Below are 14,933 nucleotides of genomic sequence, written 5' to 3'. Positions count from 1 at the left end.
GTGGTAGCATTATTATGTAATTTCAAATAAAACCGCTTCTTTGTGACATTCTGGTGTTAGTCTCCATATTTATGTTGCAGCTTTTGAGCCGGGTTGTAACATAAATGGGGGCTAATCCGGGATTTGGACCTCTTGCACTGTACTTCTCTTAGTTTTTACTATTCTTTTAGGTTTGGGAGATCAAGGACTAGGTTTGTCGTAACAATCCTTTTTTCCCAGTTGCAGCAGTAGGCAACCCACTAATTTCTTACTCCTGCTTAGTCCCAAACATCTCAAGGGCGGGTGTTTATTTTCGGATCTTTGTGTCCGCCCTTATGTACGTGGGATTCTGAGTTTTTCTTTTTTTTCCGAGATAAAGTTGACGAGTCAGGTTTTCAGGGCTTATCAGCAAAGCTGTGTTTTATTTTGAAGGACTGACGTCATAAGACTGTGCCGGCGTCAGAGTTTGCACTTTGAATGCCGTCTACAGCTGTGAGGGACACGCTCTGCTTGGCTGCTCTGGTGTGGTTTGCTTGTGTGTGTGTGTGAAAGAGAGGGAGAGAAGAAAAAGAAGGACAGTGAGGGTAAAAAAAAAAGGCCCAGTGTTAAAAGGGTTATATTCATCAAACACCAATTTGCACATGCTTGCTCAAACTGCTCACAAAAACACAGACTCTCTTTCAGTCTTTCTCACACACACACACGTAATTGCACTCTTCACAGGTCTTAATTTTGGCAGCAGCCACAGTCAGGCTGCCTTCATTAGCGTCTGTCTAGACACAATTTATTACCAACTGTTCACTCTTGTTCTTTCGCCTTCTCTCCGCGTTTGTCTCGCTGCTGCTGGATATTCAGACGGTCTCCGGGTGTGTGTCTGCGAGTGTGGTGAGGCTCTAGTCGGTGAATCTGTCTGTCACCCCTTCTTCATGTGGGTGTCATTTTCCTGCTTTGTCCCCAAAGAGGAAGTCAGACTGTCTGCCTTGTCTGTCACTTCTATCCACCCGTGTGGGAGTCAGAGTGGGTGTGATGGTTTGTGAGCCAGGCTCGGTTTTTGACCATGACCTTTTACTAAAGCCGTATGGTAGAAGTTCACCGAGCCAAACATCCCCAACCGCAGCCAACCTGACACTCCTCCTCACTCTCTGTGGCTCTGCCAGCTCTGGCCTCGCAAACAGGCAAATGAAACAGAAAACAGACTTTATGGCTCTGTCGTCTATGCACACAGAAAGCCGGTTCATTGGCTAGAACAGGTCTCTCCACACCAACTCAGTACAAAAGACTGAGTCTGAAAGTTTTGACCTACCAACTGAATCAGAAAAAAACCCCACTGTGATGTATGTTCCTCACTGTAGCTTGTTAACCAGGCAGTGTGAACAATACAACTCCACTGCAAATTATCCTTATCTACCCGTATCCTGATCCTCACGCACGCACACTCAGGATGTGGTGTGACAACATTCCTGGAGATATGAAGTTGTTCACAGAACAATATGTTCTTGCTTATGATTAGCTCTTTGATGTGTGTGTGTCCCAATCAGGGCTGACTTTATAGGATTTGCCCACATGCTGGTGGCTTTGCTAAAGGTCATTTTAAGGATATGACTTTCTTTTTTGAAACGCACAACAACGAGAAGCACAGCGAGCAAATGGCTGTAGAGAGATGCACAGCAGACAGGCAATCTAGACGGAAAGACACTGGTGAAGATAACCCTGTCATTTAGCACCACTCCTGCAGCAACCTGCTGTTTTATATGTGTGTGTGTGTGTGTGTGTGTGTGTGGGTATGGGTATGAAGCTTGCTGCCCTAACTTGAAAAGACCTCTGATTCACGGGTGACTAAGTACTGGAGCAACTCCAGCAAGGCTACTATACTCACGCCATACAGGCTCGCACATGCTGAGGGTTGTGTGTGTGTGTGTGTGTTTGGCAGTAGGTGAATGTGCTAGTGTGGTTAATGTGATTATGCTGTGTGCAAAGTCGATAGGTACTGCATCAAGTAGGAAGAAATGCAGGTATCAGCTTGTGCACACACGTGGATTTGCAGGAACTGGACAAGTGTGTGGTTACTTTATTGCACTTAATTGCTGTATATGGATATAAATGTGTGTGTATGTGGGTGTGTGGACATCGTAAACATACTGTATGTGTGTGTTTTGCAGGTGGAACACTTAGATGTGGAGCCTTTGAACCTGATGTTTCTAAGACGAGAGCTCTTTAGACAGTTTTTAGAAAGGTGCCGTTTACTCAGTGACCTAATGATCTCATTGGTTTTCCACCATCTGACCTCATGTTTTGATTGGACCATTTTTGTAGCATCTATATTTCATGTCAGAACTGTTCGGATGCTTGCTCATATTCTGGAGCTGGTCACCTAAAATAATAAAAATGCTAAATGCCTTATTAACGTATTCAGCAAATTTGGCTTTTTGCTATTTCATCTTTTCACTGCACCATTAGCAACATGCTAACAGCACAGTGCTGTGTTGGTGTTGAGGCCAGACACTAACCTCTCTCTCTACCTATGCCTGTCAAACCAGCCCTGCTTCATTTCCTTTCTCACCTTGTCTCCCTCAACCTGTCTTTGTTTTTTTCCTTCTATTTTCTCTTGTCATGACTAGAGGCCATTTACTCGATCTCCTGCCACCCTCCCGTGCCCATCTGCGTCTTCATTTCTGCTGCTCTCCGCCTCTGAGCAAAGTCTGTTGCTTCACCCCTCTGTCTCTCTTCTCTGTGCTGGTTAATGTCAAAGGAAGATACTCCCACTGGTTAACCTTTACAGACAAAAGATAAGCATCGCTTTCTAGCCCGCTCTATCTCTCACTCTATCTCTTGCAACTTGGCCTGTTTTCTTTCACTTTGTGTCAGACTTAATCTGTCATCGTTTCAATTTAAATATGTTGATTAAATGTGCGGTTTACTCCTTTTTGTTATTTTGTCTTGCCTCCTTCCTGTCTTTAATCATCTCTTTCTCACATCTGCCCCCTCTTCCCCCTCACATGTAATATCAGTACAAAATCAAATGATTATATGAAAGGTTGTGACATTTTTTGTATATGTCATGAAAGATAGTCTATTCTTGCAACTATTCAGCCTGCAAGTCAAGCAGGCTTGTGTGGTTTTTTTAAGGTGGCACTACTAAAAAAAAAAACTAAATTGTTGCTGATCTACCTACATATATACACACACACACACAGAGCTGTTCCACCTTTACACTGGAGCCAGCTGTGGCTCCTGAGGGGAGTTCGCCCTTTGACCTTGAGTTCAAAGGTTTGGGGGCCTTAGCCACCAGCCTCTGCAAGATCAGGCTGAGCCAGCTGTTTTTTGCTGCACAAGCTGCTCTAGGCAATGTATACTACGTTGGTTCAGCGTGGACGTGCTCAGCAGGGAAACATATGGAAGCTGAAATGTGTGGGCGTGTTATGTGTTGCAGCCCTGCAGGTAGAATATCAGAGTGTGAGGAAGAACGATTGCAAAGGTGGAGAAAGAAAGTGAGATTTATTGGACTGTAAGTTTTTTGCACACATTGATCAACAAGACAGTGGAAAAATGCATATCCATACACATGTGTGGTCCTTACTGAAGGAAAGAGGATGCAGTGTTTTTTGTCTGGAAGTCAAAGGTCAAATGTTAAGGAGAAAAAAGGGTGGGGGCGAGAGCAGGCAAGGTAAGATATGAGTAAGAGGACTAGTGAGGCGCAGACATTTAGCTCGCAACCATCGTCGACAGCCATTTGTTAAAAGAGGGGGTATTTAGTCCGTTTTGTGGATCTGAGTATACAAAAAAGACAGAATGTGTGTGCGTTGTGTACAGTCATGCCTGTTTAGTGTTTGAGCACATTGCAGGTGCTCTGTGTTCTCAGGGTGTATGTGGAGGTGTCTGTGTGTGTCTGTGTGTGTCTGTGTGTGTGTGTGTGTCTGTGTGTGTCTGTGTGTGTGTGTGTGTCTGTGTGTGTGTGTGTGTGTGTGTGTGTGCTGGGGGTGGGGAGGTGAACCAGAGTGCCACCTGTTCTCAGTCATGTGGCCCAGCAGTGACACTGTGAATCACTGAACAGGCGGCACATGAGGAACACACACACAGATGGCCACAGCGCTGGTCCCGGCCCTGCTGTGCATTTTGGCTGACACTCTCACACTGTGGTTTATCAGCCGCAGAATGACACATCGACACGATGACCACAGAACATTCAGCAAACGTCACGCGTGCATAATTAAGACAGGTGCAGAGAATAAAGAGTGAGCCCTGTGAGTTTGCCTTTAGCAGGAGAACAGTTTTCATTTTTCCAGTTCTTCAGCTAAAGAGCTGAGAAAATGATGACCGCTGATTCAACTCACACTGGAATGTCACATGTGTTTAACCTAGTTTTGACAGTAGGTGAAAATAGAATCACATTGCTGCTCTCGGGGGGGGAGACTAAATTCATTTTGGGAGTAAAGTCTTAAAATGACAGTGATTTATTTATTTATTTGTCAAAATTCTCTTTTGAGCAAATGAAGTGTCCAGCTCCATATTCCTGATAACATTATTAATGTTGACACCAGACTGACTCGTGGTCCCCCCGTTGTGGTTTCAGGAGCTGAGAGGTGTCATGGTGTCCGGTGGATGCTAAAAAAGAGGGACTACATCACCTCTGATCTCAAGGTAGGACTCTTTAAACATATACTTTCTTCTCTGATCCACAGTTTCTAACTTGGTGCCAGTTTTCACATAACCAAGCAGTACTAAGTACAGTACTGTGCAAAAGTCTTGAGCCACCCCGCATTTCTTCATACTTTGCTTCCTAGGAGCCAGGCTCTGTTTTCATTTCTGAAGTGGTCTTGTGCAATAGCTTTCCATGCTTTCCGAAGATCATTCAGTTTATATATATATATATATATACACATATATTTGTAAGCCACTTAACACTAAACTATGAATCATTTAAGAAAATAAAAAGAAAATAAAAATGCACCTTTTCTTTCGTTGACTTTCCAAAAAAAGTGAAACATAAGATAAAAATTATATTTCTGCACCAACAAGGTGATATTGAAACAGCTATTAGCCAAAAACTGGGGATATATCAACTTGATGTGCAGTGTTTTTTTTGAAAAATTTGAGGAAATTGGACAAGCAGGGGACAAACGGACAGGCAGTGGCAGGGCCTAAAACAGCATCTTAAAGTCATGCCTTTAAGAAACAAAGACAAATCCTGACAAGAGGACCTCAGAGATGCATGTGGCCCTTCATTTGATCCATCTAATGTTCACTGAAGCCTCATCAGAAATGGTGTCAGGGGAAAAGTGGCTGCCAAGAAGCCATTCTTTGTGACCATGGACAAAGGAAGAGAAACAGGAAGAAAGGGCTGAGTTATGCAAAATTACGCAAAAACTGGATTGAAAAGTGGCAACAGGTCTTATGAACTGAAGAATCCAAGTTTGGCCAGAGAAGCGATATGACACTGAGTGCAGACAGCCATCTGTAAAACTCGGTGGAGGCTCTGTCGTGTTTTGGATTTGCATTTCAGCCTGCGGTGTTGGGGATCTTGTCAAAATCGATGGAATTATAAACACAGAAAAGAACCATCAGATTTTGATCCACCATCCAAAGCAATATGAAAACTGTGTGACTGAAAAGGGCTTCATTTCTCAGCATGACAGTGATCCCCAAAACACTCCCAATGCAGTAAAAGTATACCCGACGTTTTTAGAAGCAATTTGGGATCATCTCGACAGAGAACAGAACAAAATCAGAATCACTTTTATTGCCAAGTTTTAAATAAATATAAAGAAATGAAGCGTTGCTCAAGACTTTTTCACAATGTTGTAAAATATACTACAGCTGTCCTTCATAAACTATACTCTGCTTTGTGACCTCAGCATTTAACTGACTTTACCCAGTTATGTAACAGATAAAGGCTATAAAAAATTAGGGTAAGTAGGTGAGGCAGGTAGAGGAGTAGGTCGATGTGTGAAAAGAGTGAGTAAGAGAGCAGTAGGAGTGCACATTAGACACACACACACACACAATCATTAATTATGAAGGAGGTGAGTTGCAAAGTCACGGGTGTCAGTGGATTACTCCTCTTTTATGATTTCTCATACACGCAAACACCTTTTTATGCTTTTGAACTTTGTGTGTGCCGTAAGTGCTGAACGTGCATGTTCTGTAAAAGTTGCTGACTCAGCCATTCAGCTCATATCAAAACCACATTAGAGAGCGAGAGATCAACGATTTCGTTTTTCATTCTGTTAGCAATCAGCGAGGAAGCTGTGATTAGCAAAATTCTCCGTATCTCACTGACAGTTTCATTTACCGAAAACTTTTCCCAACCTCCAAAGCAGTTTGGGTTATGATGTAAATGTCGTATTGCTTTACGCTATGTAACCTTCAACAAAACCTCCCCGGTTACCCCGTGTTGTAATCACATTATAATGTCACTGCTGCTGCTGCACGCTCATTTTTACACCACTGGACGGTTGCTGTCTGGTTAAACTCAATGTTGTAGTGCAGTGTGTGAGTTTTAGCAGCAAACATCAAAGCAAAGTTATCTGCAGGGACATGTGGCTTAGCCTTAGTCTCCATGATAGGAAATTGACTAGTTGGGACAATCTGCTGAAAATGTATTCCTTTACATGCGCTCCTAACTTTGTAAGCTCCTTTACTTTTCACCGAGTATAACTTTGGGGGGAGGGTGAGTATATTAAGCACGACTGGAGTTCTTAGCTTATCATAGCACCACAGTTGGGATTAGCTGGTTGTTTGGGGAACTAAGGGAAAAGCCGGGGCTCCCTATCAGTCGCTCTCTCCTCGAGTAAAGGCCCTAATTATCAGGGCTGCAGCGCTCCATTCAGCCAGCTATATGTGGGTGTGCTTAGGCAGTCTCTCAGTCTGACTGCCTGTGTGGCTCTCTGTCTCCTCGCAGTGTGAGTGTGCATGGAGGTGATTATTATAGTGTCTGTGGGTCTCTCGCTGTACCCAAAAGCTGACTCACGTTATGCCACATGTACACACGGACATACGCGCGCACAGTCCCACACACAATCCTACATATCAGAGGCTGAAAAGTACCATCTGTACCAGGGACACAGTCTCCTACACCCAGGCTCACACACCCTCACACACAGACACATAACTTCACTTGCTACTCTCAAACTTTCTTTCTAGACCCCGTCACTGTTATAAGCTGTTTATTTTTCAAACATGCTTGCATGCGTGTGGCTGGCATGACAGGAATTTGGGGTCTCACACCCATAAAGTAGGTGCTGTATATATTTGGAGTGTGAGAACTGCTCCGTCCCCATCCCTGATCTCTTTAATTACACACACAAAGTCTCACACATGCACACATGCCTGCATTTCTTCCACACACATAAACACATGATTGTTAGCCTTGTACCAGAGCTGCAAAAACAGTGCTTTGCTTTTTTTTTCTTTATTGTCCCCTCCTACCACACACACACACACACACACACACACACATGCACATTCGGGACCCTGGGACAAGCTGTAATTCCTCAGCTTCACTTGTTGTGGGAGAAGAAGTATGGGAATTCAGCTCATATATATTTAATCTTTTCAAACTCTTATTATATGGGTGCATGTATGAGAGGAGCAGCTGGGGGAAACTGTGTTTGTGCAGGGGCAGTGTGTGTGGCACACTAAAGTCCCACCCGTGCCCACATCAATCAGCAGTCCTCTTCCTGTTCACTTTTGCAGGATGATGTTCTCTCACCGCACTCTTTGGTGTGCACTCACTCGAAACAACACTTTAGACAGTAAACACACTGTAATAGAATAGAGTACTGTACTAATCTCACACTAGGAGCAATATGAGAAAGCAGACTCACCAGTCCAAAAAAACACAACAAAAACCCCCAACAGCACAATATTTCCTTAAAGAGGAATGGCTGGGGTTTATATGGTGCTTCTAGTCTTACTGACCATTCAGAGTGCTTTATCTAGCACACATCCATGGCCAACAGACTCCACACAGAGAGGGTTTGAACCAGGAACCTTCTTTCTGTAAGGCAACATTGGCCACTCTGTGGCTGGACTTAAAGAGACATCCCTGTTGAGCTAAATAAATAGCATTTAGTCAACTTTAACCACTGTAATTGTGAACAGATAATGTATAATTCAGTACTCTGTGGTGGATCATTTACAACTGGAGCAGTACAAGCCTTAGTAGCATCCAAAAGACATGCTAAAATGTGTTTCATCACATCAGATGTATAATTAATATGTAATTGGACATTATTGATGTGAACTTTGGTGTGGACCCTTACTGCTATTCTTGGTGCAGCCATTAATGCTTCCAAGCTCCTTGCACAGTACTGTACGTACCATAAACACAGGCTTTAAGAAAAACAATCCATCCATATAAGCACCACTGCCTTCAAGTACCATAAAGACCCCCTCTGTGCTGTGTCCCTCCCCGTTTTCAACACAAAACACATTATTGAACAGTCTTTGTCACTTCACAATAGACATCTAGATCCACCCGGTAGGACACGCAGCACATGCCATGCACTTACTTCACCAGGGGCTTGAATCTAGCACACACTTTCTCTTCTTGTCACTTTTCACTGCGAGCTAATAAAAACAAAAATGCTTCCACTCATTTAACGTTGTGTTAGGAAAATGGAACAGGCAGCAGGAGACTGATATACTGTAAATTCCAGAAGTTTTCCTGACCTACATAAATTAGCCAACTTTACTTTAATTAATAAAAATATACTTTTCACTAGATTTTATGAGGTTACTGTTAATTGTACGGAGAAAATGTTTACTTTTTACTTATTGCTTCGAGTGACGTTAACATAAAGCAAAAGAGCTGAAGCAAAGGAAACAATTACATTGTTCCACCAGTAGGAGGAAACAGACTTGGCGCTACATTGTGTCAAGTCTGCCAAAAAGAAGAAGATGTCAATATCTGACCTCCCAAATCCGCTTCTGGATGGGTCAAAAATTCCCATAAACATATTCCTAAACTTTGTGGAAAGCCTTCCCAGAAGATTTGAAGCTGTTGTAGCTGCAAAGTGTGGGAGAATGGGATGCTCTCAAGTTCGTATGCATGTGAAGGCAGACGAGCGAATACTGAATGTTCATCCAAATCCGATGTTACATTCTGTTTGTCTTTGTTTCACATGTCACATACAGTGTAAGCAATGTACCGGTCACCGAAATTTGTATCTTTGCCGTGATTTTATTGGACTTACCACTAAATACGAAACGAAGAATACGAAAAGGTTCTGCAGGGCTGGCTAGCACCAATTCAAGCACGTAAGAGTGCTTGAATTTTGCCCATTTTTATGGCTCTTTTTATCTTTTAAGGAACAGTAAGGTAAGTTATTAAACTTGCAATAAGTGTTTAACTTTGTTTCTCAGTGCAGCCGACAATATTTAATGATAAATGGCTTTTATCTGTGTCAACTTGCCGAGGTTGACACAGTGAATGCAGTTTGGCCCTCCAGGTGTTACAGCAGGTGAACTCCATGCAAATACTGACAGTACTGATAGTGTCAGCTACAGAGGCAACTCTACATGAAGCTTGTTACAGCCACGCTGGCTGGTTAATGAATCATCATATTTGACTCTAAGGATTTAAATATCATTTGTAGATACATGGTTGTTTCTATAAGTACTGACCTCTCTGTAGGATGTTCACTCGTTATAATACTGAGCTTGCATGGCTGAAACTATTTCCTTGTTCCTATTTGGATGTCGATGAACTCGCCCTGTTTTGAGTCAGAGTTCTAAGAATCTAAATAGTACACAGTGGAAGTTGTTTGGTTGCTTTTAAAGAGGCTTGTGAGAATGAAGAGGCCTGGGGTCTGTTAATGCTGCTGACTGTCACTGATGTAGCTGCGCCCGTCTCATCAAATCCTCTCCACCCTGACACGGACACGACTGACCGTATTTCTGAGAGAGATATTTTAATGGATGATCCCAAGAACCTCCCCAGAGTACTTTCCCTGAAGCTGTGAAAAACACTTTCATATTTATCTGAAGACTAACGCTTAGATTAAGACAGAAAAGAAGAGACTTCTGTCAAACCTGCACACTTTTAAAGGTACAAGTTTTTAGAACTTGAATGCAACTAAATAAACGTCTTAAAATCATCACATGTGAAACCAAATGATGATTTCTGACTTATTATGTGTGAACAGGGACAGCTTAGTAGATGTACATGTACATGTATTATGTTATGAAAAAGTTTCACTTGTATCTTTAGGTCTTTTTTTAAAATTATTGATTTCTGAAGCACTCAAAAAAGCTGAGTAACAATTATTTACTATTTTAAGGCCATTGGTTGAGGTTAAGGCTTATTAATTAGAATTTACAGTGTAGCCTCAGCGATTTGCACCGAGGCTAGGAGTGGTTTCACAATGTTCAGATTTTATTGTTTGTTTGTTTGTTTGTAGTCTGTTCTCTTTTTAGAATTGTTCCGACCATAAATAAACTGTGTGCGCGTGTATCCATAAGTCATCGTCTTAGCATCATCCATGACACACTCCCGTCCTCCCTGCGGCAACTAATTTTGCCTCCTGTTATCCTGCTGAGGCAGTGCTTTCTAAATATAACCTGTGTGTGTTTGTTGGGTTTGTGATGCATACTGTTGGTTGCACCAGTGTGGCTCTTTGGCATTATTATAGAGAACAGGATGGTTGCTTTGGCAAGGAATGGCTGGAACAAATGTTTCCGGCCTTGGAGAGACCTGTTTGTAGTTTTCAAAGTCTTGTTTGGCTACCTTTGAGCACGTGGCATATAATTCTTGTGCTGTCTGTGCACACAGTCAAATCACTGTCATCTAGTAGGCACAACCAAGAAATATATTAAACTCATAAGTCAAGGTTTTATATGGCAAAGCCATGAGAACTATGTTTCAACAAATAAAAAATACAGTAGTTCTATATTATTGAGCCATAAAACACTCTGTACATCTAACATATCTATAAGCACCACATCAGGTCCATCCACAGACCTTCCACGCTATAAACACATTTATGCTATATTTATGTAGCTATCTAAAGCACAAACCTCACATCTCATAATGAAGACATTGCCCACCTTCACTAAATAACTCAAAGCACAAGAGCATTCAATCACTGGCCACTCAGTAGTTACACACATTCAACTGTATGCTAATGTGAATATCTAATCAGCCATTTATGGTCAAGATGACCTGATGAAGTAGATGGTTAGGAAATGCAATTGTTAGTGCCAGACAGGCTGCTCTGACTGCTTTACAAACTACCAATCTACCACATACCCAAAGTACAGAGAATAGTCTGAAAAAGAGCAAATAGCCAGTGAGCAGGGGCAGATCTAGAGGGTAGTTATATGAAACGTGTATACTTTATTTGAATCGTTTTAACTATATGCAATACCTGCATATGTGGGTTTTTTAAAAGGGTTGATTTTGCCACCCTAAGGGAATTTCTCTACCTCAGCCCCTGCCAGTGAGCTGCACTTCTCTGTGTGAAAATTCCTCATTTGATGTCTGAAATTAAAGGAGAATGGCCAATCTTCTTAGAGCTGACAGGAAGGCAACAATAAGTCACTTGCTACAAGCAAGGTATGCAGAAGAGCATCTCTGAATGCACAACACATTGAAACTTGAAGCCGATGGCCTGCAGCAGCACAAGACCACACTGGGTGCCACTCCTGTCAGCTGGAACAGGAACCTGAGGTTGCAGTTTGCAGCAGTTTTGAAGGAAAAAGAAGGGATCTAACCTGGTACATAAAATCTGAACCAAATACCACAAATTTAAAGTTTACTGAGCACTTATTACATGTTTACCATCTTTGTAACTGTGTTATTAATAAATAGTGTATTCTAGTCAGGTTGAGGGCAGGCTGTATCATTTTAGAAAACTGTTGAGTCTAACGTAACAGACTGTCTGTTCTCACTGTAACAATGTGCAAGTTGCCCAAAGAGAAGAAACCATTCTATCCTTTCAGCAGTGGATCTGTGAGGCCAGTAGTTTTCTTATTATGGATGTACAAGAAATCCAAGTCACAGGCAAAAATGTACTCAGACTAAAACACTGCGATAGTCTGTCTTCCTGTGGGTAATATGAAGTGAGGGGCGCTTCCTCGTCCAGAAATAGACCGAGGCAGAGAAATAGCTGCTGGCTGTGCTGGAGTCCAAGCGCTGGTCACGAGTCTGCCTGAAGAAAAAAAAACCCTCCGGAGTTAAAAATAAAAAGGTACAAAGAGAAATAAACGGGCCCGGTACCGGCAGTCGGATCTAACGCGAGCTTACCCTGGGATTCCGGGGGCGGGGATTGACGTCACGTTCTCTTTAAACACAGCTCAGCGCAATACGAGCTGTGCCCGTCAGCTTCAGTGAGAGAGCTTCTTTGACGCGGAGAGAAACACGGAGAGCCGTGCGAGCGGAGCTGGGGCTTGACAGCAGAGACAGCCATCAGACACGGAGTAAAATATCTGAACGAGCCCATCACGGACACCGGAGACGCTCTCCTGCTGTCAGGAGGCTCAAGTTTCGGTTTTTTTGTTCTGTTTTTTATTGGGAAAGGAAACGATAGAGACCCACAGGGATTATAGGACTGTAGCTGCTCTGCCGGCTGTTCGAGTTTCTATGCACACTCGGAGCTCTAAACTTCCAAACACAGCGAGTGTAAAAGGCTGCTGTGACTGACAGCGAGGACCCGGATACTTCATTCATATTTCATTCAACAATTTATTTCCCTTCTGCTGCGACTGTTGGAAGCTCTGCTGTGACCGGTGAGTGCCGGGGCTGGTGGGAGGAGGAGGGGGATTTAAAAGTCCAGGCGACTTTGTTTTGGTTGTAATGAGGGTGGGTTTTGGGGGGTGAAAAGAAAGTTTACTATGAAATAGCCTCGTGTGGCATCACTGGGCGATACCATAGCCGTACTGTCACGTTCGGCTACTGATCCATTGATTGATTCGGAACAATGAGCGCATTATCGGAACTGGCTGAGTGGAACTGTCGATCGTGTGTAATCGATGAGGTGGGGGAATTTCGCTGTGTTTTTCTCAACCACGGGTGGCTCCCTTTAATCCCACGCGTGTAGGCTGGGTCTCAGTTCGCCGAATTGTTTTCGTCATATTCACGTTTGAGCGTCTTTACCGGACCCGGTTAATCATTCGGCGCACGTGGGCTTATTTCTGCTAAATTGGCGATAGGATGGGAATCTGCGGTTTTTTTGTACTTAACACGAAACCTACTTCCCCAACTTTTGTCCTGAAGCTAGTCTGTGCGTGCAGACAGTGTGTGATGACAGCTCCATCCACGGTAACGCGACCACGGTCCTAGTTCCGTTTCGCGTTGCCTTGAAAACTCATGATCATGCCGTGGCTGGAAAAGGGGAAGGGGAGTTAGAGGACAGAAAACTGCTTGTGTAATGAGATCTCACGCCATTGTGTGTCTGTGTGTTGGAGAGGGGGGTGGGCAGGATCACCGAGGTCGGCAGCCGTATAAAGTGAATGGATAGCTGCCTCCCCCAACCCCCAAAATCACCCTCCAGTCATAGTTACGCACACAAAGAGCTTGATTGAAAGGAAGTGATTTGCATCACCTCTGTTTTTTTTTTCGAGGGGATGGGTGCTGACCTTAAAGTCTGAGTTTCAGGGTCAGATAGTCCACTAAAGTCTCTCTGCGTCTGGCCCGTGCGTATACGTGCGCCTTGGCCGCCTTACATCAAAATAACGACCCAGTTAACTCGTTTGGAGGAGTGGTTGCAAGCGTTTGAAGTATCATAATGAGCTATTGCATCACCACCCACAGACTTTACACACTTTTTTTTTTTTAGTCAGGAGAAGGCAGTTGGTGAGAATTTGTGGCTGGTCGTGTCGCTCATTTGTCATTTTATTGCCCGCAATAAACGAGGGGAGATCAGAAGGAGGAGCGTGCTGGCAGGGGATCGCTGAGAAAACAAAAACGAATCCCTTTGAAGGTTCACTTCCGATCGATCAGATTGATTGGCATGGAAACAGCAGCGTGTTTTGTCTCACCTTTTCATGTCGGGGTAGTAAAAAAAAGTTAAAGCTCCACCTCGCTTCTAACACGCCGTGCCGACTGTGTGCTGCTGCTTCAAGCCCCGCCCCTTTCCTCCAGTGCTCTCAACAGGAGTGCGTGTGTATGTGTGAATGAACAAGCGCCGCCTATTTTACTATGACTTGATGACGAACATGGACGATTATTAAAGCGATACACACGCGTCAGGAAACAGACGTGACAGTGGAAAGAAGCTCAACAGCAGCGGTTGAGTCATTAAAACCTCAGTAAGAAGAGCAAATTATTAGAGCTTTTCACCCAATCCCACCCACAGCACTCTCCTTTTTCTCCATAAGTAACCCTGATACAGATGTAACTAGTTCACTATGATTTTTTTCCTTTGTACATGTGCCTGGCATTGGAAATGGGTCAGTAGGCTGGCTTGAAGTGATTACTCAGCTACTCCTGCCAGTTAACACTGTCTGTCAGATGGTGGGTGCTGCGCATCAACCATTTTTTGTCACCCGTTACACAAAACGAATATAATCAAGTTACAAGTTTTTCAGAGTGAAACTGTTAAGGTCAGTGATCGAATGTGGCAGCGAAACATCTGTGCGACACCACAACGTTGAAACCGTTCCAGTAAAGGGTGTAGTTTCTCTTTCAGAGAGCAACGCAGGACGAGAGAGGTGGAGTAAAACGTAAAAGAGGAGTCGAGAGAGGGGTTTGTGTGTGTTTTCAGAACAGCGTCTGCTCTGCCGATGATCAGTTTGTCAAACACACCCCGACAGTTCAGCCGATTAAATCTGGACTTGCTCCATGTGCTGGCTGGAATTTGCCCATCGTTTCATTTCAACGTTTAAAGGAAGGCATCCTGTTCACCTCAACTGACCCCACGCACACCCTCTATGTAATAAACATGATGACATCACATATAGCCGGGGGGGGGTGGTTGCACAGAGCTAATTTTCAGTGCATGAGCTGATCGCCTGTC

At 43.5% G+C, this 14,933-nt stretch overlaps 1 protein-coding gene across 10 annotated transcripts in view; it reads left to right on the top strand.

Annotated features, from left to right (window-relative positions):
* kdm6ba (lysine (K)-specific demethylase 6B, a) overlaps positions 1-14,933 on the top strand; it is a 109,384-nt gene that overhangs the window by 75,327 nt on the left and 19,124 nt on the right. For 8 of the 10 annotated variants that reach the window (XM_085267287.1, XM_085267295.1, XM_085267296.1 and 5 more), the window contains one exon: positions 4,550-4,617. The gene's annotated coding sequence lies outside the window, so the exon portion shown is untranslated. Of the gene's footprint in view, positions 1-4,549; positions 4,618-12,288; positions 12,706-14,933 lie in introns of those variants that run through there. The other 2 variants (XM_085267293.1, XM_085267294.1) reach the window with 1 other exon arrangement.

This window comes from Mchenga conophoros, linkage group LG3 (genome assembly GCF_057382185.1).
Source record: "Mchenga conophoros isolate Kocher_MC1m ecotype Shallow Benthic linkage group LG3, M_conophoros_male_GT1.1, whole genome shotgun sequence".
Taxonomy (NCBI): Eukaryota; Metazoa; Chordata; class Actinopteri; order Cichliformes; family Cichlidae; genus Mchenga; species Mchenga conophoros.
Note: the sequence above shows the minus strand (reverse complement) of the source record. Positions and strands in the feature narration are given on the sequence as shown.